Raw genomic sequence first — 26504 nt, 5'->3', positions numbered from 1 at the left:
GTTTGTTTTGTTTTTTAGAGGAACAGCAAATGACAGAGCAGAGGGACGGCTGGCCCAGCCAATCCTGGAGCTGCTGCAGCACTTGTTCCCCAAACAAGCACAGTCTGGTAGGAGCACAGAGAGGAGGGGGCTGCTGGCCCACACCCCTCCCCTGCCCAGACCCCCTGCTCTCCCCTGTGGGAAGGGCAGCCAGGCTGCCTCAGGCTGCTTGGACGGAGGCTGCTTCGGGCCAGGGTGGCGATGGTGCTTCAGCCCCTCCCTGCTGCCCAGCTTGGGAAGAAGAATGCAGAGCCAGGCAAGTCTCTCTCTGTGTCCTCCGGGGTGGAAGGAGCAGGTATAGACAGGGCTGGGGCTGCTTTGGCATCGGTGGCAAGAGGGCTGTTCCTCCAGCCCCTTGGGTTTGGCCTGTCCCTGGCACTCAACAACTGTTCCTGTGTGCTTATTGGTGCTACCATGTTATATAACGCTTATATAATCTCCCAGGGCGAGCGCTGTGTCTCCACTCTCAGGTCACGCAGACACCGTGTCCGTGTAGGAGGTAGGATCTGTGGAAGCTTGTGGGTGGACCCACTCCCCCCATCCCCAACCTGGCTCCTCCTGATCCCAGGCAGAGGAAAGGAGCCGGGAGAACAGGGGCCCACTCGACCCCAGCTGTCTGGGGGTGAGAGAGGTTGGCTGGGCAGCCTTCATCACCTTCCTGCCCTTCCAGTCTCGCTTGCCCTGTTGGGTGGAATGGGTGCCCTTCTTGGGCTTTGAGGCCAGCTCTTTGTTCTTGGGGCCCTCTGGCCTGGCAGGTGGGTGTGGTGAGATGACCCCCAGAATGTTGCAGTGGAAGAACTCAAGGTACTTCAGGTTGGCTAAAGAGAGGGAGAAATCATCTCTGTCCTTGAGGTTTTGAGCAAGAGTGACTAGAAGAATGGTGGTGGTGGTGTGAGAGATTTGGAGTGGGCCTAGAGGGCCAGGGGATGGTCAGGGAAGAGTGTACAGGGAAGTAGATCAGACAGCAAAGATAAACATGGTGTTCTTTTACTGTACTCTCCACTGGGCTGTCCCTGGTTACCAGGGCAACAGAAGCAGTGATGAAAATCATGCCTTTCGTTCAGTGGAAAAATCTGGCTCCCGCCTCTTCCTTCTCTAATCACTGGCGACCCATTGGGAGGATGATGCCTCCAGGGATCAGGGAGAGACCCCAGTGTATCCTCACCATAGCCCCTTTTCCCAAATACTTTTTGTTATTGCCCCTCTTCCTGCATCCCCTGTCCCCCCCCCAGAGCTTGATAATTGACAGTTGCGTAGGAGTTGGAGTAGATGGAGGGGGAAGGGCATGGACGTCATCGCAGGGCAGGGTGAGCAGAGCGTGGGCAGAGATGTGGATGCAGGAATGACTGGTGTTAAGAGGAGGGTCGGGCATTGATGAGCTAGATGGAGCCAAGAGTCCCTTTCTGGAATGACAGGAGCTGGGTGGGAAGGGTGAGTGAGATGACGGAGGGCCTGCCGAGCTTGGCGGTCTGGGCTCCAGGTATTGGGAACCAGGAAGGGCCTCGGTTTCTTGTGTGATCATCTCTCATGATGAGAACTAGGATTTGTTCATTAGCGTTTATTATGAATCCCCCCTCCCCCGCATTAGGTGATGTTCTGGAAGCTGGGAAGCCAGAGGTAAGCAGCACTGGGCCTTGACCTTGAAGAGATTATGGTGGGTGGGAGGAGGATGAGTATCAGGAGAAGAGCTGGCATCGTCATAAGCCTGGACTCTAGAGCCCCAGGCAGGAGTCTGGCAACCACCACACTGGGGGTGATGGTTTAGGTTGGAGCCTGTGGGAATGGAGAGGAAGAGACAGATTCGGAGAGCCACTTTGGCTTGGGGACAGGATGTGGGGAAGAGAAGGTGCTGAAATTTTGAGCCTCAGTGATTGACAGAAATAGAAACATTAGGGTTCAAACTTGTCTGGGAGAGTCATGTTTGATTTTCTTTCAGAAATGTTGCATCTGGATAGAAATGTGTAAAGTCAGTCAAATAAAGTTTTTCATGGAAGTCAGTTTGGGGAAGAGATTTGGGAGATACTGGCTTATGACGCGTGAAGGTGCGGTACCCAGTTACTGAGAAGGTGGAGAGAGAGAGATTCCAGAGCCTGGGCCATTGCCCTGCAGTTGGGTTAGGCTGGATGCCTCGTGCTGGTTTATTATCCCAGGTCCCACCCAGACCCTGGACCAGTTTCTGCCAATAAACACTCACATTTTCTACCAAACCACATCTCTTTTTGAAGTTCAGATTTTTGTTTAAGTTTTCTTCTCTCTAGTAACTGTGTCCAGGTACAGCTGGAAGAAAAATACACACACACACGCGCTCTCTCTCTCTCTCTCTCTCTCTCTCTCTCTCTCTGTTTCTCTCTCTGTCTGTCTCACCCTCTCACCTCCTGCCTCCCCAAGCTCTCCCCTGGACCTGTCCCACACCTTCACTCCTGGCCCCAGGATGTGCTGTAGAGGTGTGCCACGGTCCTTGGCCCCCACCAGCATGCTGTTTATATGCTTCCTTTCCACTCACACCCTCACTGGCCAGAAAGTCAGAAGACTTTTGCCAGCTATAAGATCTTGGATGTGTCACTTCCTTTTCCAGGCCTTACTGTCTAGTCTAAGGGATCTAATTTTTTCCAGCTCCAAAGCGCTTAGTTTGATGTCTGAAACTTTTTCCACCTTTTTCTAGGTTTGGGATGCAGACCAGGCTTTTCGAATAAGTAGGCTACATTTTTTTAGTGCCTTGCGGGAGGCACTAGCAGGGATGGTGGCCTGGTCCCCAGAGTAGGCCTCTGCCTCCAGAGTGGATGGGAGCCCTCCGGGTGGATGGTGGCCCCTGTTGCTCTTTCGAGCATAGAAATGCTGGAAGAGCAGTTTATCCCAGTGACCAGGGATTGGCAAACTATGACCCACGGGCCAGATGGCCTGTTTTTGTAAATAAAGTTTTATTGGAACACAGACTCGCTCACTGTGTATGTATTGTCTGTGGCTGGTTTCATGCTACAGTGGCATAGCTGAGTAGTCATAGCAGAGGCCATAGGACCCATAAGCCTAAAATATTTAGTATCTTGCCCTTTAAGATAAAAGGTAAAAGTTTGCCAACCCCTGCTGTCGACTACCAGAGAAGTGCTTGGATCTCCACTAGGAATGCTAACTCTGGGTGTTTCAGATTTCTAGAGTTCTTGAAGATTCTGTATAGGGCCTGCCTTGGTGATCCCACAAGAAAATGATCTGGTAGTTGAGATAGGAGATTGTTGGAGCTTCAAAATGGTAGTTCTGTATCTGGGAAAACCCTTTCATTTTCAGTGCTCTCCCTAGAGCCTGGAGGCCTGAGTTCCTCAGCAGGGCTGGGTGGTGGCCTTGATTTGACAAGCTACCTTCTCTCTCATTCTGATTTCCCAGCCTGTGCAGGGGAGATTGGACTGACCTAAACCCAGTCTCATGTCAGGAAAAAGGGAGGCTCATCGATTCTGCCAAGTCCTGCGGCGTGTTGCCTGTGATATCTGTACTTTGTCACTTCTGACTTCACTGGCCCCTTAGTGCCAAGGCCCTGGAGATGCCACTGCAGAGAGAGCCTGCAACCCAGCCTGGTGTGTCTGCCTGAACCTGGCACTCGCCCACTGTGTCAGAACAAGGCTCTGGGCTTGGAGTTTGTGGGCTGTGTGTCTGCGTCAGCTTGGGACTGGAATCAGCATTCGGTATTCTTGCAGCCATCCTTTATGGAATCCTCCTGAGTCGTAGTGTCTACCTTTTTGACCTGGTCCTCAAACTGGAGTCTTAGTGAAGCTCCTGGCCAGGAACAGGGTTAAAGTTCTTGCTGCCACAGAGCAACAGCAGCCCAGCAGTTGGGGCAGTTCTGCTCAGGGCTGAGATGGGAAGTGAGACATGTCAGTAGCAAGAGGAAACCGTGTGCTGCAAGTAGCCGGGGGAACAGGGGTGACTGAGGTTTATTCCCATTGCAGCTGGAAGGGAGGAGGCTGGCAGTGGGAGGAGGGAGCAGACGATCCAGAATAGCAAAGAAGACAGAAGCCGAGCACACCCAGCGCTGCTTTTAGCCGGCAACGGTAAGCCTGGCTCTCGGAGCCTTCCTGCATACCTCCCTACACACATCTTCCCAGGAGGCTGTTCCCGTCCAAAATAGGTCCTCATCGGAAGCCCTCTCTAAGTACCTTTTCATTTGTAGAGTATAGGGCAACCCCACACTCATGGATTTAAACTCAGGTTGAGACAAGTGCACTGTCTTGGAGGAACGTTCATTTCGTTTACCATGTATTTGTAGGCATTGGGTTCTGTGTGAAGCTCTGAGGATACAGAGGTAAATAAAGGATTCAGTCCAGTCTGGAAGGTTTATGGACAGTTGAACCAATTTTAATTCCATCTGCACTAGATCATAGGCTTCAAAAGGCATATCTCTGTCGCACTCTTTGCTGTTACTCCAGTGTTGGGTACAGAGCTTGGCATATGGTAGGTATGCAGATGTTCCATTGGCTGACCCATCCTTATTTGGTCTTGCCCTGGAAATGTGCGGGAGGGATGTGAGTAGGTAAGTGGAGGAAGAGAGGAGCGCGTGACAGCAAGCGTGGCAAATCTGGGGGAAGATGGACATGCCCGGATATACTGGTAATGTGACTGTCTTTAAGGAAAACAAGGTAGAGAAGGGCTAAAGCCATGGAACCCATTGGCGTTAGGGTCCTGAGCAAGGAGGAGGCTGACCTGGTACAAAGAGGTGGGTTGGAGGCAGTCAGCATTGTGGGATAAAGCCCCAGAGGGCTGGGGGAAGAAGGAAGAACCAGCCAGCGGCAGGGAAGGGAAGACTGGGAGGGAGAGTAGGAGCCAGCGTGAGAGGAAACGTTGGGAGGACAGCAGAGATGCAGCAAGGGAGTCGCAGATGAGCGTGGTGGCAGTGAGGAAGAAAAGACGGGACTCAGCTCTGTTCATGTGTGACTAAGAGTACCATTCAGTTATTTCGCTATGCCGGGGCAAATGCAAGGAAATTAACAGTGGTTTCACATTACAGTTACTTGAGTTTTTGTGTAAAAAAAATTATGACTAAGGAAATTTTCACAGGTATATGAAGGTAGAGAGAGGGAGAATAACACACCTCAGTGTTCTCATAACCCAGTTTTTCAACATGTCAGCGAACACATGGCCTTTCTCATTTCGCACATACCCACCCACCTTTTCCTTATCCCCTTCTTGGATTATGATTTTACAGCAAATCCCAGATACTGCATCATTTCATCCATAAATCCTTTATTATATATCTCTAAAAGGTAACACCTTTTAAAACCATAACCCCAGTAGTATTATTACACCTTGAAAAGGCACAGTCATTCCTAAACGTCACCTGTCATCCAAACGGCATTTAAATTTCCCTGATTGTCTCAATTTTTTCTTTTAACGGTTGGTTGGTTTGAATCAGGCTCCAGACAAGATCCACATGTTTCATTTAGTTGAAGATAAATCGCAAAGTCTCTGTTAATAAAGATTGTGGTCATTAAAAGAATTTATGTTTTGCAATTCTGCTTTTTAGAGTTACTTAGCTGCCCGCTTCTATTTCCAATCAGCTGCCATCAGCAGCTTTCCTGAGTTTTCTTCAACCATTTTTATGATTTTGAGCATTTTTCATTGTTCTCCTTGCCTTTATGGTTTATCGTAACTAGTCACTTTTTCCTTCCTTCAGTAAATATTTCCCAAGAGCCTGCCCTGTGCCAGGCACTGCACTGGACTCCGGGCGTACACCTGTGAAAAGACAGGCAGGGCCCTACTGTCCTGGAGCTTGCTGTCCGACCACGTGAGAGCTGTTTGGTGTCACTATTCCCCGTGTGTTCACTCCAGCTGAGCTCTGGGACTATGACCATCACTTCTGTGCAGACAGATCTGCCACGCTTCAGGGCCTGGTGTTCATGTTTTCATGCTATCATTGTATGCGGTTGATAGAGGTGCCCCCAGAACTGTTCAAGAAGCCAGTCTCATGACTTCTGTCTTTCAGAGCCCTGTGACCTGCATCCTAGCAGTGGTGCTACTTTGACTTTGCATATATTCATTTAACACTCTTGGGCTTGAGTGTGCATAGCTGTGAAAGTTAAAATGGAGAGCTTACTGAACCGATGGCTTGGAGAGACGCTAATGAAAATGTTTAAAAGGGGCTATGAATTGTTATAGGGCTTGGCAGCTGCCAGATGGTATATTTGAGCAAGTATGTAGTATATTTGAGCAAGTTGGATGTTTCTGTGACTTTGTGGACTTCAAGTGGGTGTAGGGCTTTTGCCTGTTCTAATTAGGCTACCTGTCAGCCTTTCAGACGACAGGCCTACGTTCTTGATTTGCTGTTCTTTACTGAGCAGTATGTTTGGGTATTGGGTAGCCATATTGCCTCTGTAGCAGAATCTGATGGTACAATTCAGATCTGTCTTGTTAATAAAAACTTTTAACTGATTTACATTTCTCTATGTAAAAAAGTAATCAGACTTTGGTTCCTGTGATGCTCTGATTTTGAGAATCGTCTGTGATTCTTATTATGGTTTTTGCATTCTCAGTTCAAATGCAGCTATATTGTAATTTCTGGATTATAGTATCTGAGCCTTTTAAAAAAAAATCTTAGTTAATACAAATATATCCTTGGATATTAAGACTGATATTCTTTCTCTTTTCCTAGATCTTTTATTGAATACTTAAGGAAGTGATACAGACTATATTAAATATACCGTGATATACATCTCCTTGTCACCAAAGGCTGTGTGGGTTAGAGCTTGATGATATGTTTTATTTTCTTCCAGTAAAGTGGTCTTCAATTATTTTGAGCCTGTCCCCATATCGGTTAAAACTTTGGAGCAATTCTCTTTGTGTGTATATATATTTATAATTTATGTACGGCATTATATATATTATACAACACAAAATAAAAAATTCAAATGGCCGTGATATATCATACTCTCTACCTTCTTTCTGCATGAACTGTTTTTGGTCTTGTTTAAGGGCAGCCCCCTTCTCTGTACTAAATTTCATTCCCCTCATATATTCAAGACGTCTCCTCAGCCACTTCTCCCTTCTCCTTGCGTCACCAGCTTTTCCCGTCTGCTGGGTTATTTCCATAGGCTGCTAGTTTTCTTTCTTAAAAAAAGCCTTCTTTGACCCCACTTCTCCCAGCAGCCGCCCCATTTCTCTGCCCTGCAAAGTGTCCAGTCCTTATTCTCTTCACGTCCTCCGTTGAATCACACCACTCCGGATGCAAGAGCTCTCAGCAAGGTCCATAGTGACTTCCGTGATGCTCAATCTAGCAGTCATCTCATAGCCTTCATCCTAGGAGCTCTTAGCAGTGCTTGGTGCTGCTGGTCATACCCTTTGCCTCGACACCGTCTTCATTTGGCTTCCGGGGTGTCTATTTCTGGTTTTCCACCGGCCTCATGGGCTGTTCCTTCTCAGCTTCTCATCTCCCTGATTTCTAAATATTCAAGGCCCTGGGGCACTTCTGCCCATCTCCTCTTTCTCTCTGTGATCCTGTCCTGTCTCTCGGTTTTAAATACCATCTATGTGAATGATGTCTAGAACTTGCTGCAAAGTAATCCTGGGAGATAAACAAGATTGACCATGAACTGATGATAATTGTTGGAGCCAAGGAATGGGTACCTGGGGGTTTATTATGCTGTTCTTTCTAGTTTTATTTGTGTTTAAAGTTTTCCATAATGAAAAGTTAAAAAAATCTCGGTACTGATGAGCCCTAATTATTTGTCCCCAGCCCAGGCTCCCTCCTGAACTATAGACCTGTGTATTCATCTGCCTGTTTAACATTTCACCTTTGATGTTAATAGATGTTTCACTGAACATGTCCAAAACTGAACTCCTGGTTTTCCTACTCAAATATGTTCTTCTTATGGTCTTCCCATTGCAGTTGTGGGAATGCCATCCTTCCAGTTGCTCGTCCCAAACACCCGTAGTCATGCTTGACTTATCTCTTTCTCAGATGTCCTTCATCTGATCCATCAGCAAGTCTTGTTGACTGTATCTGTAAAATATATGCAGAATCTGACCTGTCAGACCTACTTCCACTGCCACCACCCTGGTCCAATCCCCCATCATCTCCCACGTGCTTCTCCTTTGCCCCTTTGCAATTGTTCCAGCATCCGGAACGGTCCTGTGAAACACAAGTCACCTCATGCCCTGCTGTGCCCAGAACCCTGCAGTGGTTTCTCCTCTCTCAGTAAAAGCCATGGTCCATCAGACCCTACAGCTCACATCAGCACTGTCCAATAGCAATATATAATGTGAGCCACACGTGACAGCCACATATATATTATAATTTAAAATTTTTAATAAAGGAAAATGACACAGTTGAAATTAATTTTAATAATGTATTTTATTTAACCTTATATGTTAAAAATATTTTCATTTCTGAGATATGTTACGTTGTTTTTGGGTTTTGGGGTTTTCTTTTTTCTGTACTAAGTCACACTCATAGCACATCCCCATTTGGACTGGCTGCATTTCCTGCGCTCAGTAGTTTCTCACGGCTAGTGGCTTCCATGTTGCACAAGGCAGGTCCTTATGACTGGGCCCCTCTTTACTTCTGTGTCCTTGTCTCCTGCTCTTCCTGTCTTGCATTTGTTCTAGCATCACTGGCCTCCTTGCTGTTCCGCAGACATACTAAGCATTTCCTTTGCCTCTGGTTCCCTCCATTGGAATGCTTTTCCCCGGGTAGCCTTGTGGCCAGGTCTCTTACTTCTTGGGTCTGTGCTCGGAGGGTACCTTCTCCATGCACTGCCCCCTCACCTGACATTCTCTAGCATTTCCTACTTCCCTTTCATGCAGTGTTTTTTCTCCATAGCCATCATCACCATTTAACGTATGATATATTTCTATTAGTATATTTTCTCTCTCCCCACTGGAATGTGAGCTCCATGAGAGCAGGGATTTTTGTTAGTTTGCCCCCTGCTGTATTCCAGAGCATGGAATGGTGCCTGGTGCATATAAGAGATGGGTGTTTTATTGCAGAATTAAATGGAATGAATTATTAAGAATGTTTTTTTTTTCAGTAAGAACAATGCAATTGAACAGACTTTATTGTTTCAGAATATCTTGGTATGTCACTTGCAATTTGAAGTTGTGTTTCCAGTGAGGATATTTTGAAAGAGACCTCACAAAGATGTGCAGATCCTCATGGCAGAAATGCATCCTGGATTATACTTGAGAAATCTTGATATTTGTTTTTCCTGCAAAAATTTTTGTTGAAATCCTGCTAATACATTTCAGTCTTTCTTGATATCAATCGGTTCTTGCAAACTCACTCACTGGAAACTTTAATATTTTTATATGTTAATAAGTGGGTTCAAGACTTCAGAAACACTTCATGTGGGGCAATTTTAAAACAAATTTGGATATTCTGATTGGAATGTGTGCACAGATAGGAGATTTGAGAGATGACGTTCCTTACATTGAAATTGGCAACATCATCACATAACAGTGGAAATGATTTCTAAGTGCCTGTTTTTAAAATACTCTTTCAAAGAGTAATGGCTCTCTTAACCATGTAAAAAATTACACCTTTGCCTTAAAGAGACAGATTAAATATTTATTTGTTTAAAGATATTCATTAAGTAACGTTCTACTTACAGGCATTCATTACAGAAGAGGTCAGCAAATTTTTAAGTTTTTGTTTTCTGGTTAAAAAAAGGTATAATTCCTCTTTAAGTTGAGGAGCTCAGATACTTTACCATGAGACAATCAATGACAGTGGGGTCACATGATTTTTAAGTCTCACATCTCATTACAAAGCATTGTCACTTACTATATTGAAGATGGTGTCTTTAAATTTGCTTAACTAGGCACATGTAAACTGTATTAAGTTAACAGACCAGGGGGGCCACTGCTCACCCCTCTGTGTTTGGATCTCCTGCTCAGACACAGGGGTGCCTCTTGTACCTCAGATAACAGCAACACCCAGCACATGAATTGAAGGAGTATGCTAGTGCTAGTTCCTGTATTAAGTAATAATAACGTTTATTATTTTTCAATAAAAATAAGTATGAGTAGACATCCTGATATCTTCTTCTTCATCCTAATGGATTTTCTTGTACATGCCATGTCAGAGATTGCTCTACTTGTTTCTTCTATTATATTAATCTTGCCTCGCTACCCAACCTTTAATCAAAATGAGCATTGAGTCTTATCTTTTCTGTTGCTCAGATACCTAACAGTGCTGGGTTTCACCAATATTTGTTGCATGCATAGTGCTGGGGAGTAGATCCATTCTCTGACCTTGGTGCCATAAGGTTATATTTCTTGGACAACAAAGTCCAGTAGTCACATTTCTTTGGTGGCTTCTAGAGATATTTCTTTAGCAGTAGTGAAAGCTTTTGTGACATCGGGGAAAACAGCATCATTGTGGGTTTTTTTTTTAAGAGGCAGGGTCTTTTGTTCATTTGTCCAGGCTGGAGTGCAGCGGCCTGATCATAGTTCACTGTAACGTGGAACTGCTAGGCTCAAGCAATCCTCTTGCTTCAGCCTCCCAAGCAGCTAGGACCATAGGCTTACATCACCACACTTGGCTAATTTTTTGTTTTTGCTTTTTGTAGAGATGGGGTGTTGCTATGTTGCCCAGGCTGGTCTCAAACTCTTGGCTTCACGTGATCCTCCCACCTCGGGCTCCCAAAGTGCTGGAATTATAGGCGTGAGACAGCGCCCGGCCTAGCTTTGTGATCTTGATGCTGTTGGCCATGCATCCTTCTGCATCTGACAGGTGGCAAATATGGTGGCTGCTCTAGTCACTGCCATGTTGTGATTTAGGAAGTGGATGGTTGTGCTCAGACGCTGCTCTGGATGTGAGCTGGCAGAGATGGCTGGAGGAGATGACCATTGTAGCTACAGTAGCCAATTCTCTTCTTAGAGAGGTGGTATGTCTTTGAAGTATTGTTTTGTGTTCTGGCAGTTAACCACAAGCCAGAAGTATTTGTGCAGACCTCTAAGAAGTACTCTTCTCCTCCACCCTGATAGTCCAGGAGGTAGGTCAGTTGGATACCTACACTTGGAATTGTTTTTCCGACTGCTGTGACCATGACCCAAAGCACAATTTGAAATGTGAGCAGCTGGAATGAGAACTGCAGGCTATGGCTGGGTAACAGAGGGCCCTATGCTCTTTTTGCTACAGCGGAGACCCTCTCCCTTGTTCCCTGCCTCACTGAGCGGGCTTGTCCCCAGTGTGCTAGTCTTTGCTACTTGGACCACTGGTGACCCCTGCAACATCCATTGATTGATGCACATTGGTATGGGATGTCCTGTGTGAAAGATTTTGTGTCTGTTTCTCTTTGTGGATGGAGTGGGGTGGGGATGGGAGAGGAGGGAGACAGACACCTTCACCTAAAATCGATGATAATGTGTAAGAGGGACACAAATAAAGGGTAAGAAAGTATTGGATTAGCCAGAAGGCAGGTTGGGATTTGGAGGCATCTCTTGAAAACACAAAGACGATCTCTTCTGTCATGCTCATGGCTGTATCCTCAGAGCCTAGCATGGTATGTGGCCCCTATCAGGTGCTCAGTGTCACCTGAATCAGGTGTTTGTTAATAAGTGGGTGTTCAAGGATGAGTGGGACTTCACCTGGAAGTGCAGTGCCAAGGCACAAAGATGAGGGAGGAGATGGCTTGTTGGCAGAAGGTGGTTGGGTCGTTGGAGAGAGTGTACGTGGTGGAGGAGGGGCTGTGTACTGGAAAGGCAGAGGCAGTCTTGGGGAGTCCTTGGTCAGCTTTCTAAGAATTTGGTTTCTATGGCTCTTAACTTCTTTTTGTACCAGTTCACTATAGTCTCTCCCTCTCTCCAGGGAAAAACAAATGATACTAGCTCATGATTTGACATTCTCCATCAGAGGATTCACAGATCCCAAGTTATGAAGCCCTGCTGTAGGCTGGGGGAGCCATCAGTGCTCATTGAGCTCTTAAGACAGTGATCGAACACTCCCTCCACCCGCCCCCACCCCCCCGAGTCTCTGGGGATTGACCACGTGCCCTGCAGAGGCATTCTGCGTTTGGGGGGTGCTGGTCTGCAGCAGGCACTGTAGGCTCCGTGCGTGGAGAGGTTGCGTGTCTGCACTGACACGAATGGAGTGAGCCAGTGTTTGCTCCACTTAGCAGGAGACAAAAAGCCTTACCTGGGAAGAAATAGAAAAAAATTAACCTTTAAAACTTACTAATTCAGAATATTGAATGCTTATGCTACCTTTTCTCTGTGCCTTGGTTTCCAACTCAGATGCCCACCCTGACGGTAATTACAGGTCCAGCGAAGCAGTGTGTTGCATTTGTGGGAACAGTGAGTGTGGAAAGGAGTCCTTAGAGTTTCATGTTACCATGGTATAGGGTTTGGAGAATTCCTTAGCAGTCCTGATCCGTCAGGGAGGGCTGTCTGGAGGAGGTGGCAGTAGTGATTTCATGGACTTCTTGGAAGAGCAGAAAGACTGGGCTGAGGATAGTTTAAAATTGGATTGTTTTTATTCCTGTTGTCAAAAAAATCCTACAAAAAGCATCTCTGTACCGTCAGTTAAGACAATAAAACAAAACTCCTGTCCTCTAGGGTTTTGTAGGTTTTCTGATATCCAGACAGGCTGTTGGGAGAAATAAAACCAATGTGGGCAGCACAGCGTTGACATTTCTGCCTTTGTGTGTCATAGGTAAGTTCCTTCAGCAGAGGGGTGTGGTCGGGGAGCAGTGAGGTGGTGGTGCTTGCCCCCAGTGAACGGCATCTTAAGGATCAGCTCTGCAGCGGGCTGTGCTTAGATGCTGGGCCAGCCCCAGAGGCACGATTAGCAGCGTAGGGGGAGAAGTCCTGAGCTCTGCGCCCTGAGAGAAGCAGGGACAGACTCGGGGACCTTTGGGGGCAGCCATTGCTTGATGCCTATCGCAGAGAAAGGACTTGGCATTTGAGGTCCAGACTTCCTCACCTCTGCCAAAGTTCCCCACTCACGTGCCTACCCGGATGTCGCTCCGTGGGCAGGTGAGTCTGTGAGGGAGTTTTAAAAGTTCTTCCAAGGAGCAGAACCACTTTGATTTTCTCTGGAGTGATGTTCAAACTGCAGTTCCAGACGGCGTAATGGGTGGTGAGATCGATTTAGTGGGTTGCAACCAGCAGTTGAAATAAAGCATAGAATAGAAAATATTGGATTGCATAGTATGTAGTAAACATGAGTATTATTTCATGAAACTGTTTCAGTTATACATATATATATACAGAGAGAGAGAGATACATAAACGTGAGTGCATAGTGCATGTATATGTGTGCTCCGGGTCACCGTGTAAAACTTATTTCTTACTACAGATCACAGTCGAGAAAATCTGAGAAATGTCATGCTGGAAGGATTTCTTTGCTCTTAGTGTAGACAGTGGGTTCTAGCCACTTCCCCAGAGGCCATCTCTATGGAGACAGATGTGGCGAGAGAGCTTTTTTTTAAAGAGCGACCAGAGTCAGGCTCTCACGGCGTGATCCTAGGCCTGTCTGCAGCTGCTCACCCATGCCCGGTGCTTCCTGCTGCAGAGAAGCCAGGGAGGAAGGCCAGGAAAACCTCACCCGGGGGGTTAGGAACAAAGGTCGCCTCCGCCTCCCTCCTTCCTCGGGTATGATTCCCTAGAATGCAGCCTGTCCGGCCCCTTCCCTCTTCTCTTGGTTCCTGGATTTATTAGCTATTTCCTTGCTTGTAAAAAATTTTATTTTATTTTTTAGCCAGATATTTCCTTCTTCCCCACATACCAAGGCCAGGGCAGGGAGAGGAAGGCCATCCCGACTTGTTATTTTGCCCTTATGTTCTCTGCTTCTCAGGTTCGTTGCATAGAGAGGTTAGAGTTCAGATGATCTAGGGGGAGAGTCCCGGTGGATCGGTGTGAACCTGCTCCCCCCTCAGTGATTCCACTTAGATCCATGATCTCTGGCTCCGTCTTTCCCCCAAAGGAAGGAGCTTTTCTAGCATCAGAGTTGCCTCTCCTTCCACCAGCTGCACTGACCGGCCTGTGGAGTGCTGACCCACTTGTCGTACCTCAAATAGAGGTTTAAATTAGGACCTTTAATCTGTAAGAGGCTTACAGCTTGTTGGGTGCCAGCTGCTCTGGACGCCCATGTGGGTAGAGCTGGGCTTCTGTTTTGGGGTTCAGGGAATCACAGAGGCCAGTGGCTTTGTGACAGCCTCAGGCCCTGGGGCAGGTGGGCAGGGTCTTGAGATGGAACAGGGTGGTGGTGTGTCCTTGTCCTGATGGAGGGGGGAGCCCAGAATCCCATGGGCCTTGGGTGCTGGGCCTGCTTCTCTTGGGCACTGAGCCTAGATCCTTCCTAATGTGTAGTTAGTGCTGCTGGCTCAACATCTATTGTCAGTCCACAAATATTTATTGATCCAGAGACGTGTGCCCAGCATGGTGCTGGGTGTCATGGGGAACACACAGAAGCCTGGGAATTGGGCCTTCCCCCAAGTTGCTTATTGTCTTTTTGAGGTGACAAGACTAGTACATACCAAAGTAGTCATTCATCCCACAGGCAGATACTTATTTGTTCAGGGGAGTAAATCATAAGCTTCTGAAATAATATGCATTAGCCAGGTGCAGTGGTTCGCGCCAGTAATCCCAGCACCCTGGGAGGCAGAGGTGGGAGGATCACTTGAGGCCAGGAGTTTGAGACCAGCCTGGGCAACATATCAAGATCCTATCTCTAAAAAAAAATTTATAATAAAAAAGTTATCCAGGCGTGGTGGTGCATACCTGTAGTTTCAACTACTCGAGGCTGAGGTGGGAGGATTGTGTGAGCCCAGGAGTTCGAGGCTGCAGTGAGTGAGCTGTGATTGTGCCACTGCACTCCAGCCTGGGTGACAGAATAAGACTCTGTCTCTAAAAATGAATCAATGAATGAGTGAAATAATAGGCATGGAGAGGAAAGTATTATTGGAGATTAGAGAAGGGAGAGAGCCCTGGGGTGGTCAGAGCTGGGGCCTGAATGATGGGACTTAAAAAGATGAGGAGTCGGGAGGATGTGGAAGGTGGGAGGAACAGCGTGGACAGAGGCAGGGAGAAGGGACAGGCATCTTGCCACGCGCAGGTGGCTGTGCAGCCTCTTCTTCCTGAGATGGTCCCGGTTCGGTCCTGGAGACTCTTACTCTTTGGACAACATAGACCCAGCTCCTGGGTGTCCTCTTTTTTCTCCTCCTCTTTATCGTCATAACGACAAACAGCAATGCTGATTCCTAGTTTTCTCGAGCACTTGCAACACACCATGTTCTGTGTGCTTTGCCTGGCTTGTCTCGTTGCGTCTTCACAGCAGCCCTTGAGACTGGTGTCCTGTCTCGCCACGTGCACTTACAGTCGGTGCACCTGAGGCATAGAAAGGGTAAGTAACTGGCCCAGGGTGGCAGGAAGTGGTTGAGTCAGGTGTCCACCTGGGCAGCCTGAAGGCAGAACTCCATGAAAGCAGAAGCCCATGCTCTTAACTGCTGGTTCCCAAACTTGTCTGAATATTAGAATCACTTGGGAATCTTTTCAAATTCCCAAAGCCCAGACCAGTGACACCACGGTCTCTAGGGATGGGTGGGACATAGGCATCAGGAGTTTTTGAATCTTCCCGGGTGATTCCAGTGTACAGCCAGGTTTAGGAACCACTACCTTAACCTCTGTTTCAGGGCCTCTAACTTATTTGGCTGAGTACGTTGTTACCTCCAGCATGATCCAAAGCACTGCAGAGGGGCCTCCTCCAGCCCTATCCTGAGAGTGTCTCCCACCCACCCACTGTGCCCTGTGGTATCGGAGGGAGCAGGACCCCCCCCATAGCATCCATGACTCCCAAAGAGTGAAACCTGGGCGGGGTGGGGAGGGCAGAAGAAGGGGTGGTCTTCCTGGGATCAGTGGCCCCTTTTTAGCTCTAACTGCCGCCTGGGGGACAGGGCCTGCCTTCAGAGTCCTGGAGACCTCCGACTGTGGCTTCTCACATCTTCTGCTCCCCTGGGCCCCTGCTTCAGGCGGGGAAGGGAGAGGGTCACACCAGGGCAGCTCTCTTCTGGACAAGTCTCATCCCTCTCTGTCTGTCCCCGGCTGAACCTGAAATGGACACGAAGAGCAGAGTCGTTTGGGTGGCTGGGAACAGCACTAAATTTAGCAAAACTGTCGCTGGTGGGGGGCCGGCCCGGAGCGAGCCAGACCCAGCCCGAGTGGACTAGATTTATAGTCAGCAACGCAGTCAGTGTCGTCTCTGCTTGGGCAAGTCTGTCCTTACACAGGACCCTTTGGTTTCCAAAGCCCAGAAGCTTGGCAGCCTGTCCCGAAGGCCTCCCTGGCTCCAACCCCACTGCCGAGGTTGCCCCTAGGATTTTGGTCTCCCGTCCGTCCTTCCGTCCATCTTTCCCTCCCTCGTGTATCTGGAGTTCTCACCTCGGTACCTTTACCTTGACTTGTATATTCTTTCATGCCTCTTGGCCAATGTTGCCAATCTTGACTCCCAAAGCCCTGGAGGGCAAGACCTGAGCTTTGGTAGCTTTTCTTTAGGGTATGTGACGTCTAGGACACTTTTTGGTCAAGTGGATGCATAGGGGAAAGGGAGAAGCTGGGGTGGGTAGTTGAACAAAATGTTGAGGGACTGAGATGACCTTTCCCTCCTCCCAGGAACATAACCAGGTTGGATCCCTACCACCCGAGGTGAGTTATGATGGGGACAGAGTGGTGGTGAGACTCTGGGACAGTCGGGAGTCTCTCTTTGGTTGGCTCAGCCTTCTGCGTTGATGTGGTCAGGGAAGAGATGGGTTTTGTGGGAACAGAAAGTGGAGATCTGCAGGTGACAGGACATCATCCCCCTTTGGTCTCCTCCTCCCACTCCTGAGAGCTGTTGGTGGTGGCTTGCCTGAGGGCGCTTCGTTTCCGTAATGCCCTGGGAGATCATGACCAGGCTAAATTTACTCAACTCTTTGCAAAGTGGATGATGATACTGTTAGGCCAAGGCTGGGATCATGTGTGTGTGACGTGATTTGTGGGTATAAAGCAGTGGTTCTCAGCCAAGGGCAATTCTGTACCCCCTACCTCTGGCTCCCAGGGGATGTTTGGCAGTGTCCAGAGACACTTTATGGTTGTTCAAACTGGGGAGCAGGAAGGCCATTACTAGCATCTGGTAGGTAGAGACTGTGTGTACTGCTAGTGTCGTACAACGCACAGAACAGCCCTCCTCACGGCAGAGTTGTCCAGTCCAAAATATCAGTCATGCTGAGCTTGAGGAACCTTGGCATAGGGTGACAGTTCTGTAGAAAGGACCCTGAGTGGTCACTTCATCCAGCTCCCTGCTTCTGTGGGAAGTGACTCGAAACCAGGAGCTGTCGAGCCATTGCCTTCTCCCTTTGACTCCCGCTCCCGTTCCCTCCCCTCTCAGCATTTAGAGGGACCCTTGTTAGTGAAAAATACCCAAGTGTCCTATATAATCGCATTCAGGAAGTGGTGTCCAGGCAGTCGCGAAGCTCCTATGGTACAGTCTCCCGTAGACTCCCATTCTTTAGCACACATGTATTCCAGGTCACATGGGTGGGTTTGTGCAGCTGCGTCCGTGGTGCACCCGAATAAGCTTATGATGTTGGCATATTTAGGTGTTGACGCCTTTAAGATGAACTTCAAGGGCAACAGGGAAGCCATTCCAAGGAGGCATCACGTGGGTGGGAATGATGGAGTCTAGCCTGGAGCTGTTTTCCTACTTTCTCTCTGTAGCTGAAGTGTTTGCTCTGCTTTGCAGAACTGAGTTCTACTTGCTAAAGTTCTCTAAAATGCAGGGAACACATAATCACTGTTCTGGAGAACATGACGCTGCTTCCTAGATAAGAGACCCAGCCTGTGGCCAGACACCTCAGCAGCCTCGTGCACCCCTCATCTGCCAGCGCCATGCTCCTGTGGACGTCTCCCACAGTGAGGACCTTCACCTGCTCTAGCTGGTGAAGGGTGGGTAGCTGTGTATGGATGCTAGAATATGCTGACTTAATAAATTTCAGGACACGAAATCATGTGACCTCACTACCTGGATTTGCTAATTGTGGTGTCAGAGAGTGATGGTGTGAGTGGCCAGACAGCCTGGGAGATGTACCGATATTCTCCTTGGGTGCATTTGACATCCTTGCCTCCAGTTTGCTTCTCAGTGTTATTCCCCTGCCCCCAGTATACTCACTCCATGTCCCCATGTTTTGGGGGAGGCAAATATATTTTTTGGATAAGCCCAAGCTAAATAGTTAGGAAAGTCATTCTACTTAGGAGAGTAAATAACATTTTGCAAATGACATGGGGGTTGCCTGTTTGTTTGTTTTCTTTTGTTATGTCTCCTTTGTTAGTGGAAATCACTGGGTCCCCAGCCCCTGGCCATGGCCTGGTACTGGTCTCTGGCCTGTTAGGAAAACAGGGCTGTGCATCACTGCCTGAGTTGCACCTCCCACCCTCCCCCAACCCCTCCCTGTCCGTGGAAATATTGTCTTCCATGAAACCAGTCCCTGGTGCCAAAAAGGTTGGGGACCGCTGGATTACATGACAAATCCTTGATGTTCTCTGAGTTCAGGTTCACTACTTCACTTCTCATGCAAGGGACTGAGATGGTACTTGTGGGCTCAGGAACCAGGTTCTAGATTAGTGGTATCTTAACTGGCAACTAGGGCAGTCGAAACCAAAAGCCTCAGAAGTCCTGTTCAGTGATGGTAAATATTTGAATGGATTGAACAGATGAGTGTGTGTATATTTAGAAACTCACACCCAGTAGAGAAAGAACCTCCGGGTAAGGCTGGCTCGTTCATCCCTGCCACAGGTCAGAGCACACCCAAGGTTACATCCTCTTATTCCATGATCTGCTGAAGTCACTTCCTTATGTACCCAAGGCTGCCCACGCCCAGCCACTGTTTCCTGCACTGGGTCAGGAAGTGCAGATCACTCATAACCTCTTGGTAGCTTGTAATCATCACCCATCAGCATTCTGGATTCTTTCGCCTCTGTCCCTGAGTCTGCTCACGACTTAGCTACTTTGCTGCTTCCAGATTCTGAGCTTGTCTTTTGAGTCCTTGGCTTCTGCTTGGACTTTCTGGCTTCTAGGCCCAGAGTTACTTCAGTGCTCTGGCAGCCACTGGAAATTTAAGCCCTGGATTTTGCTGATTTGGAACTGTCTGGCTTCCTCAGTCTTCTTGGTTTTCATTCCCTTCACCCTGGGTCCCTGCCTCTTCTGTCTCATTAAAAATCTTGTTTCTCATAAAAAGTTCTCTACATTTCAACGTGCATTTTGAATGAATGTATTTTCAGACTGTGTCTCTTAGAACATAAACATTGACAGATTAGAGTTTTGAAAACATGTTTGTTTTTTATGATATTGAAGTTTTATAGAGTAACATCTCTGCCATTTATTAAAAATATAGCATAAAATGTTCATAAATGTGTGTGTGTCCTTCAGATTTTGTGAGCAGAAGTAGTAGGCACTAAAATCTGTTGGTGTTGGGGCAACAGCCTACTTGGATAAAAGTTTATTTTCTCATTAGCTTTTTTTAATTAATATTTTTATTGACATATAACATACATGCAGAAAAGTACATGACTCATAAATATGTAGCACAAAGAAAGTACCAGCACCCAGATAAAGAGAAGAAACAACATTATCAAACCCAACAGAAGACACTCTGGGTATTTTTTTCTAGTTAAAAGTCGTCCTTTAAATCACTATTAGGACTGTTAAAATGAGCGATTAGTTTTGTCTGCCCTTCAACTTTATATAAATGGAATCACATAGTGTGTTCTCTTTTGGAGTCTGGTTTTTTTCACTCATCATTTTGTTTGTGACATCTGTCCATGCTGTGTGCCATTACAGGTTTCCAGTCTCACGGCTGTGTACTATTCCATGTTATTAATAGACCATAATTTATTATCCATTGTACTGTTGATGGAGGTTTGGGCTGTGTGCAGATGTCGGCTATTATAAACAGTGTTGCTATGAATATGAATGTCTTTCAGTGAATGGATATATATGCATACACATGTATTAATATACATATGTATTCATATATACATACACATGCATGTCTGTGTATGTACATACATATATGTATAGGTACACATATGTATATATATTTCTGTTGGGTATACACTTAGGAGCAGAATTGCTAGATCATAGTTTTAATAGATAGTGTCAAAGTAGTTGTACCAATTATACTCCAACTAGCAAAGGAAAGTTTGGTTGCTCCAGGTTTTTGCCAATATTTGATACTAGCTTCGTTTTTCACTGTGCTCATTCTGGTGGGTGTGTAGTAATATTGTACTGTGGTCTGAATGTGCATTTTAATGATACTGACCATTTGGGTATCCTCTGTCTTTTTCTTACTGGTTTGTAGGAAGTTCTTTATATATTGCTGATTATGTGTATTGCAAATATTTTCTTCCCTCAGTAGCTTTTGGTATCCATATCTTTGGTGATATCCAGATTAACTCCTGTGAAAACATCAGGGTTGTATATAGTACTTTGCACATAGATCTTTTATTCTTTGTTAGGTATGTTGAAATCGGGGCCGCTTCTACCACTGCTCATCTACAAAGGCACTCTTGGGATATCGGTTATGTAGTGTGGGGCAGGGACCCCTGAAGTTCTTGGCATATTAAGTGCTGGTACCTTTATGGTTACATCAAAATAAAAAGTGTTAATATCCAAGTGTTTACTATGTACCATATAGTGTTGTAAGCATTTTACATGGGCAGTCTCATTTGTTCCTCAGACAAGCTTAAATACTACTATTACCCTCTTTTTCAAGTGAGGAAACTGAGACTCAGAGAAGTTTCATATAATAATTGCCCAGGGTCACACAGCTGCGCTCTGACTGCAGAGCCCATGCCCTTAACCATCGTACCACATGGAAAGTTGCAGTTCCCAAAACTGCTGTTTTATTGTGGTGCATAGATTAGTACCCTGCACATAGTAAGTGCTCAATAAATACCTGTTGCATGAAATAATCTGACAGTGGTGAGTAAGATAGGTCTTCACTGAGCAGGGAAGTTTGCCCTGGCAATGAAGTATGTCGATACAGGAAGCAATTATGTTCCATCCAGATACATCTCTTGTCTAGAGCAGTGCGTGTCATGGAGTAGACATCATAGTGAATGAGTCTACGACTTGAGGAGTGAATGAGTCAGTCACAGGCAGACTATGGACCCTGACTAGCAGATGGGGTGAACTCAGAGGACACTACAGGGATCAAGGCCAAGGCAGGCATATCAGTAGGGGCCATGGTGATGGCCCAGGGAGAATTCTCATTTCAGCTAACAGCATCCCAGTTGCACAGCCACAAGGCAGCCCAGTTTGTAGTAGCAGAACAAGGTCCGATGTCAGCGGGCAAAGCTGTCCCAGTTATGGGCAGTCAGGTCAGAAGAGGCCCCAGCAGGAGTGCAGGGCTGGCAGGATTCAAGGTCAGGTAATCCAAAGTCACAAGGTTGCAAGCAGTAAAAGTTCAGGCTGGCTGCAGAGAGAGCCAAGGAGCCCTTGGAGGGAGCTGTCGCCCGGGCTGGGCTCCCCTCCTGAATGAGGCCTTTCTTCTCAGGCCACTCAGAGTGCCGGGGAGGAATATAGCAGGCGGGCTGGGCCGGGGAGAGGGAACGGAGGCTTATCCTGTGCTGGAGCCAGAGGGAGCCTTTACGAATGTCTTGTCAAACTCCTCATTTGATGGGTGAGGAAATTAAAGCTTCAGTGAAGAGTTATTTAGCAAGTAGTGGAGCCAGCCCTGGAACCAGGCACTGCAGGGTTTTCTCCACTTTCTCGGGTTTTCTATCAAAAGTTAAGAGGAGGTGGTGATCGTGGCACTGGGCAGGAGAGGCTCTGAGTGCAGTCCTTAAAGAGGAAGGAGAGAGAGTACTCGGACGTGGGGGAGAAGGAGGCGTCTGGTGACTACTGTGCAAGCCTGCAGGATGGCAGTACAGGTGATCAGGATTTGGCAGAGGAAGCTGCTTAGATGATGACTGTGATCTTGACTCTAGAATGTTAGTTTCATGATGACAAAGTCTTTTTCAGTTTTATTGAAGCATAAAGAAAAGTACACAGAGGGCAAGGACTTAAAAATTTTTTTTTTGTGGTAAAACATACGTAGCATAAAATTTACCATCTTACCCATTTTTAAGTACACTGTTCCGTAGTATTAAGTACCTTCAGATTGCGTAACCATCGCCACCATGTGTCTGCAGGACTCTTTTCATTTGGCAAAACTGAAACTCGGTACCCATTTAAACAACAACTCTCCATTTCCTCCCCTCCCCAGCCCCTGGAAACCACCGTTCTACTTTCTGTCTTTATGATTTGCCTGCTCAAGGAACCTCCCATAGCTGGAATCATAGCATCATTTGTTGTTTTGTGACTGGCTTTGTTTTTTTGTCACTGGCACATAATGTCTTCAGCATTCATCTATGTTGTAGTATGCGTTAGAATTTCTTCCCATTTAAGGCTAAATAATATTCCATCGTACGGTTACCCCTCATTTTGCTTATCCATTCATCTGTCAGTGGACACTCGGGGCAAGGGTTTTTATAGGGTTTGCTCACCAATGACGAGGACAGATCCTGGCTTTAGTAGCAATAATTGTTGAATGAATTTTAGTTGTGTTTAACACAAGGTGACAGTGGGATACCCAGGTGGGCTGTCCAGCAGGTATTGCAGGATGATTTAGGACTAAAGGTTGGAACCTCCTTCAGGGGTGAGGGGTGAACTCCCAGGGACAGGGATTGAGCAGCAGGCACAGGAGCTCAGCATAGGTGGGAGCAGAGTTATGAAAGATGCAGGAAAGGTGGTGGTCTCAGGATAATACTATGTGCTTCATACAGGACAGGGGTTTTAAGACCGGGGTGATGAGCAGCATCCAAGTCAAGAAGAATGAGGCCTGAGGAAGGAACACTGGAGTTGGCAAAGAGTGATGGAGCCAAGACTTGAACTCAGCTCTGTCTGGCGGTCATTGTTTGACCTCAGAAAGAAATTTCTGTAGAGTGGTGGTGGTCCAGGCCGGAACATGTGATCAGGGGAAGTACTCCTGAAACAGCGAGAGCTATTAGATGCTGAGAACTAGGTGAGGCGCAAGGACTAGCAACAGGCGAAACAGCAATAGAGAAAAGATTCATCAGCACAGATCGTTCCAAGGCTTCATGGAAGTCTTGAACTTGAGCAGTGGCCTTGAAATACAGTTGGACTCTGCATCATAAAGAACAGAGAGAAGGACACCTCAGGTGGAGGAAGTAATGAGGAAAAGAGCTTGGTGGAAAGAATGGGAGTGTGCAGGGGACAGTGAGGGGACCGGGATGGTGGTGGAGAATATGGCTATCATTTGTATTATTTCTTCCCCTTTAAAGCTGACCAGGAGATGGCATTTGAGAAGCTTGAGTAATCTATATCTAAACACTATAACTCACATAACTTCTATTTATAATTGCTGGACACCTAAGAATTCCAGGACAACTCGATGCCCTGTGTGTATAGTAGAATATTCTAACATGGACACCAGTGGTTGTAAGGGCCTGGTTGCCTGTGACAGATGCAACTGGCTCAGACATGAGTGTGGCTGTTCCTGGGTCCCATCCTGGAGAATCAGAGCTTCATTCAATTTAACCAAGATTCATCTAGCCCAGCTAGATGCCGGGATATAGGAACACAAAGGTTGAGATTAGGAGGTAAGAGTTGAGCCTGGGCTGGACCTAGACCTGAGTCTTAGAAACCTTCCTTTCCACAGAACCTGGGGAAATAGTGGCCTGAGGACTGAGAAGGTGGATGCCTTGTCCGCCCCCCTGTCTCTCTCTCTACAGCCTCCTGTACCAGTGCAGAGCACCCCATCTTCTGCCCTGGGGCCAGGCAAAAGTCTACACTCTCACACAGATCCCCGTCTGAGAAAGCGGCTTGGCGAATCCTTAGGTACACCCACAAGGTTGGCCCCAGATCTCAAGGAAATTCTCAGCAATGGCTTGTAAAGATTATGTCTAGCTAGCTTCTCCCAAATCCAGGATGCCTGGGAGCTATTTGTCTCAAGGAGAGTGCCCTGAGCATTCCCACAGGATGCAATTGAAGGATGCGAGCACGTAGAGCATGAATATTCCCTACAGGGAACCCATCCGAGGCAGAGAGCCTGAGGCCAGGGTGGCGGAGACCCTGCCTCCTTCTGAGTAACAGGAAGCGTGAGGCCTCCCCTGCCTGCCTCTGGCTCTGAGGTGCTGGAAGGGAAGCCAGGACCCTAAAGGAGGCCTGGGTCTCTGTAGGCTTGTGCCTGTAGTATCTCTGGCACCACTGTTGACCCCAGCCCCAGCAGTGACCTTAGCATGAGCCCAGTGTGGCCTGGCACCGGAGACCAGGTTTCAGGGAGCCTTATGTACACACAGTAAGGAAGTGATGACAGATACATTTATCAAGTGTTTACTGTGTCCTAGATGCTGTTCTAAGTGTTTCCGGTGTATTAACTCATTTAAACATCACAATAACTCTGTGGGGTAATTCTTATCTTTGACAGATGAGAAAACTGAGTCACAGAGAGGCATAGTATCTTTCCTAAGATCACTCAGCTAGGAATAGGCAGAGACAGAAACTGAACCAGCCGGGCTCCAGGGCCTGTGCTCTTAAGGGAACGCAGCCCCAGTGGGATGTGTAGGAGCCACCGGCCGCCAGCGCAGGGAGGTCAGCTGCTGACCAATCAGACTCCCAGATCCGGTTTCTCCCTGTTGGAGCCAGCTGCCCCTGCTGCTCCAGGGAGGAGACTGCGGCCCTGTTGTGTTGCCCAGGTTTGCCAGGAGGATTAGCCTCTTCCTCGTGTCAAAACAAGCCAAGCAAGAAAAAAACCAACAAACAGCTCATGACTTCCAGCAGAAAAAGCTCTGCAGTCTCTCCGGCGGGAGGGGAGACCTCAGCTGCACAGACCCACGTGTCCCAGGTGAGGTCCTGCTTGCAGACACACATTGCTGAAAGAGGGTCCCGCGGGACCCCTGGTTTCACAGGTCAGGACACGGAGGCCTGGCCCATGATAGCGCCCGGTCTCCATAGCAGCCACCTTCTCTGCTCCTTCCTCCCCACCCTGTGAAATCTAATAGTGCCCGGCACAAGCTGGGGGAAGCCTGGAGGCCTCCATTCTGTCCCCAGTTCTGCCATGAGCCAGCTATGGGACCTTGGGCAGTTCCAGTTTCCCATCTGTAGGAGAACAAGCTTGAATTCAAGCAGTGATTTCCAAAAAATACATTTTTTTATTGTAGTAGAACATTTTCTTCTAACAAAATATTACTGATAGGTGCAGAATAAGAAGCAGTTAAGAGTAGAGGTGTAAATTTTCCAAAAAAGAAAAGAAAAAAGGGGGAAGATCCTTAGGGCAGTCACATGTCCTGTGAGTTCTTCCCAGAGCCTGCGCAGCTCTGCTCCCCGTGTGCTGCACGCCAGCCCCGTGGGTGGCCTTTGCTCCTTCTGTTCTCACCGGGGGCTTTTCAGTCTCCACAGCCTCCCTCGGCTTCCACCTCCTTCCCGGAGCCTCTGCCTCCAGTGATTTCTGCCCCTTCCTGCTTCCTGTTGGATTTATTGGCTTTTTCAATCATTGGGCCCCCTGTACTGCCTAGTGATGGGCTTGAAAAATTTATCTGTGCTCACACATAATATTTACATATATTGTGTTTATAAATAGCATATATTTATATATTTACATATGGGTATGATATATGTGTATGCATATATATGTGTGTATATATAGCATGTATACACACACACAGACACACATGGCCTTTAAAGAAAGACCATGTCTTTATGTCCCCCAGTGCTGGTACAGAAAATAGGCCCCTACTAAAGTTTTTAAGCTGGATGTGGTGGCCCATGCCTGTCATCCCAGCTACAGCAGCCTGAGGTACGAGGATTGCTTGAGCCCAGGAGTTCAAGACCAGCCTGGGCAATATAGTGAGACTCTGTCTCAAAAAAATAAAATAAAAAATTTTAACCATGGGGATCATCTTCCATGTCCTTCTGAATATCTTGCCCATGTCAGGTACTCAGCAAATAGTGGTATTAAATGATTGTGGAATGTGGTTTGTTTCGTATCTTGGTTCTGCCATATGCTAGCTTTATGTCCTTAAGAAATACACTTTACTTTTCTTATCTGTAAGGTAGAGATGATAGTGCTTGCATTCCACAAGTATTTATTGAGTGCCTGCTATATTCCAGGCACTATTCTAGGCCCTGAGGATTCAGCAGTTTGCAAAACAGGCAGAAGTCCCTGTTCTCATGGAACTTCTATTCCAGCCAGTGTTCAGGAAGAGCCCCCCAGGGTTGCTGGAAGAAGGGGAGGAGGAAAGAGTCCCTTCTGCTTCAACAGTGATGGAACCGCAACCTGGGTGGGGCTGCAGCAGGAGGGAGGCTGCCCGGTGGCTTGTGTGGGAGCCCAGGCACTGCCTGCCTCAGTTTCCACTATGGGATGAAGAGAAGAGGAGGAGGAAAGGCCACTTGGGTTGGACTGAAGAGACAGTGAGCCCTTCTGAGCCATATTGTTGTGCCCGACCCCGAAGCTGCAC

General features: G+C 47.3%; 1 long non-coding RNA gene across 4 annotated transcripts in view; it reads left to right on the top strand.

The window, feature by feature from the left end:
* The first annotated feature begins 3034 nt into the window (after positions 1 to 3034).
* LOC123626893 overlaps positions 3035 to 26504 on the top strand; it is a 61182-nt gene continuing 37712 nt past the window's right edge. For 3 of the 4 annotated variants that reach the window (XR_006731054.1, XR_006731055.1, XR_006731052.1), the window contains exon 1: positions 3813 to 4076. This is a non-coding gene — a long non-coding RNA (uncharacterized LOC123626893). Of the gene's footprint in view, positions 3603 to 3812; positions 4077 to 26504 lie in introns of those variants that run through there. The other variant, XR_006731053.1, reaches the window with a different exon arrangement.

This window comes from Lemur catta, chromosome 23, assembly GCF_020740605.2.
Source record: "Lemur catta isolate mLemCat1 chromosome 23, mLemCat1.pri, whole genome shotgun sequence".
Taxonomy (NCBI): Eukaryota; Metazoa; Chordata; class Mammalia; order Primates; family Lemuridae; genus Lemur; species Lemur catta.
The sequence above is the reverse complement of the archived record's forward strand: the minus strand, read 5'-3'. Positions and strand labels throughout refer to the sequence as shown.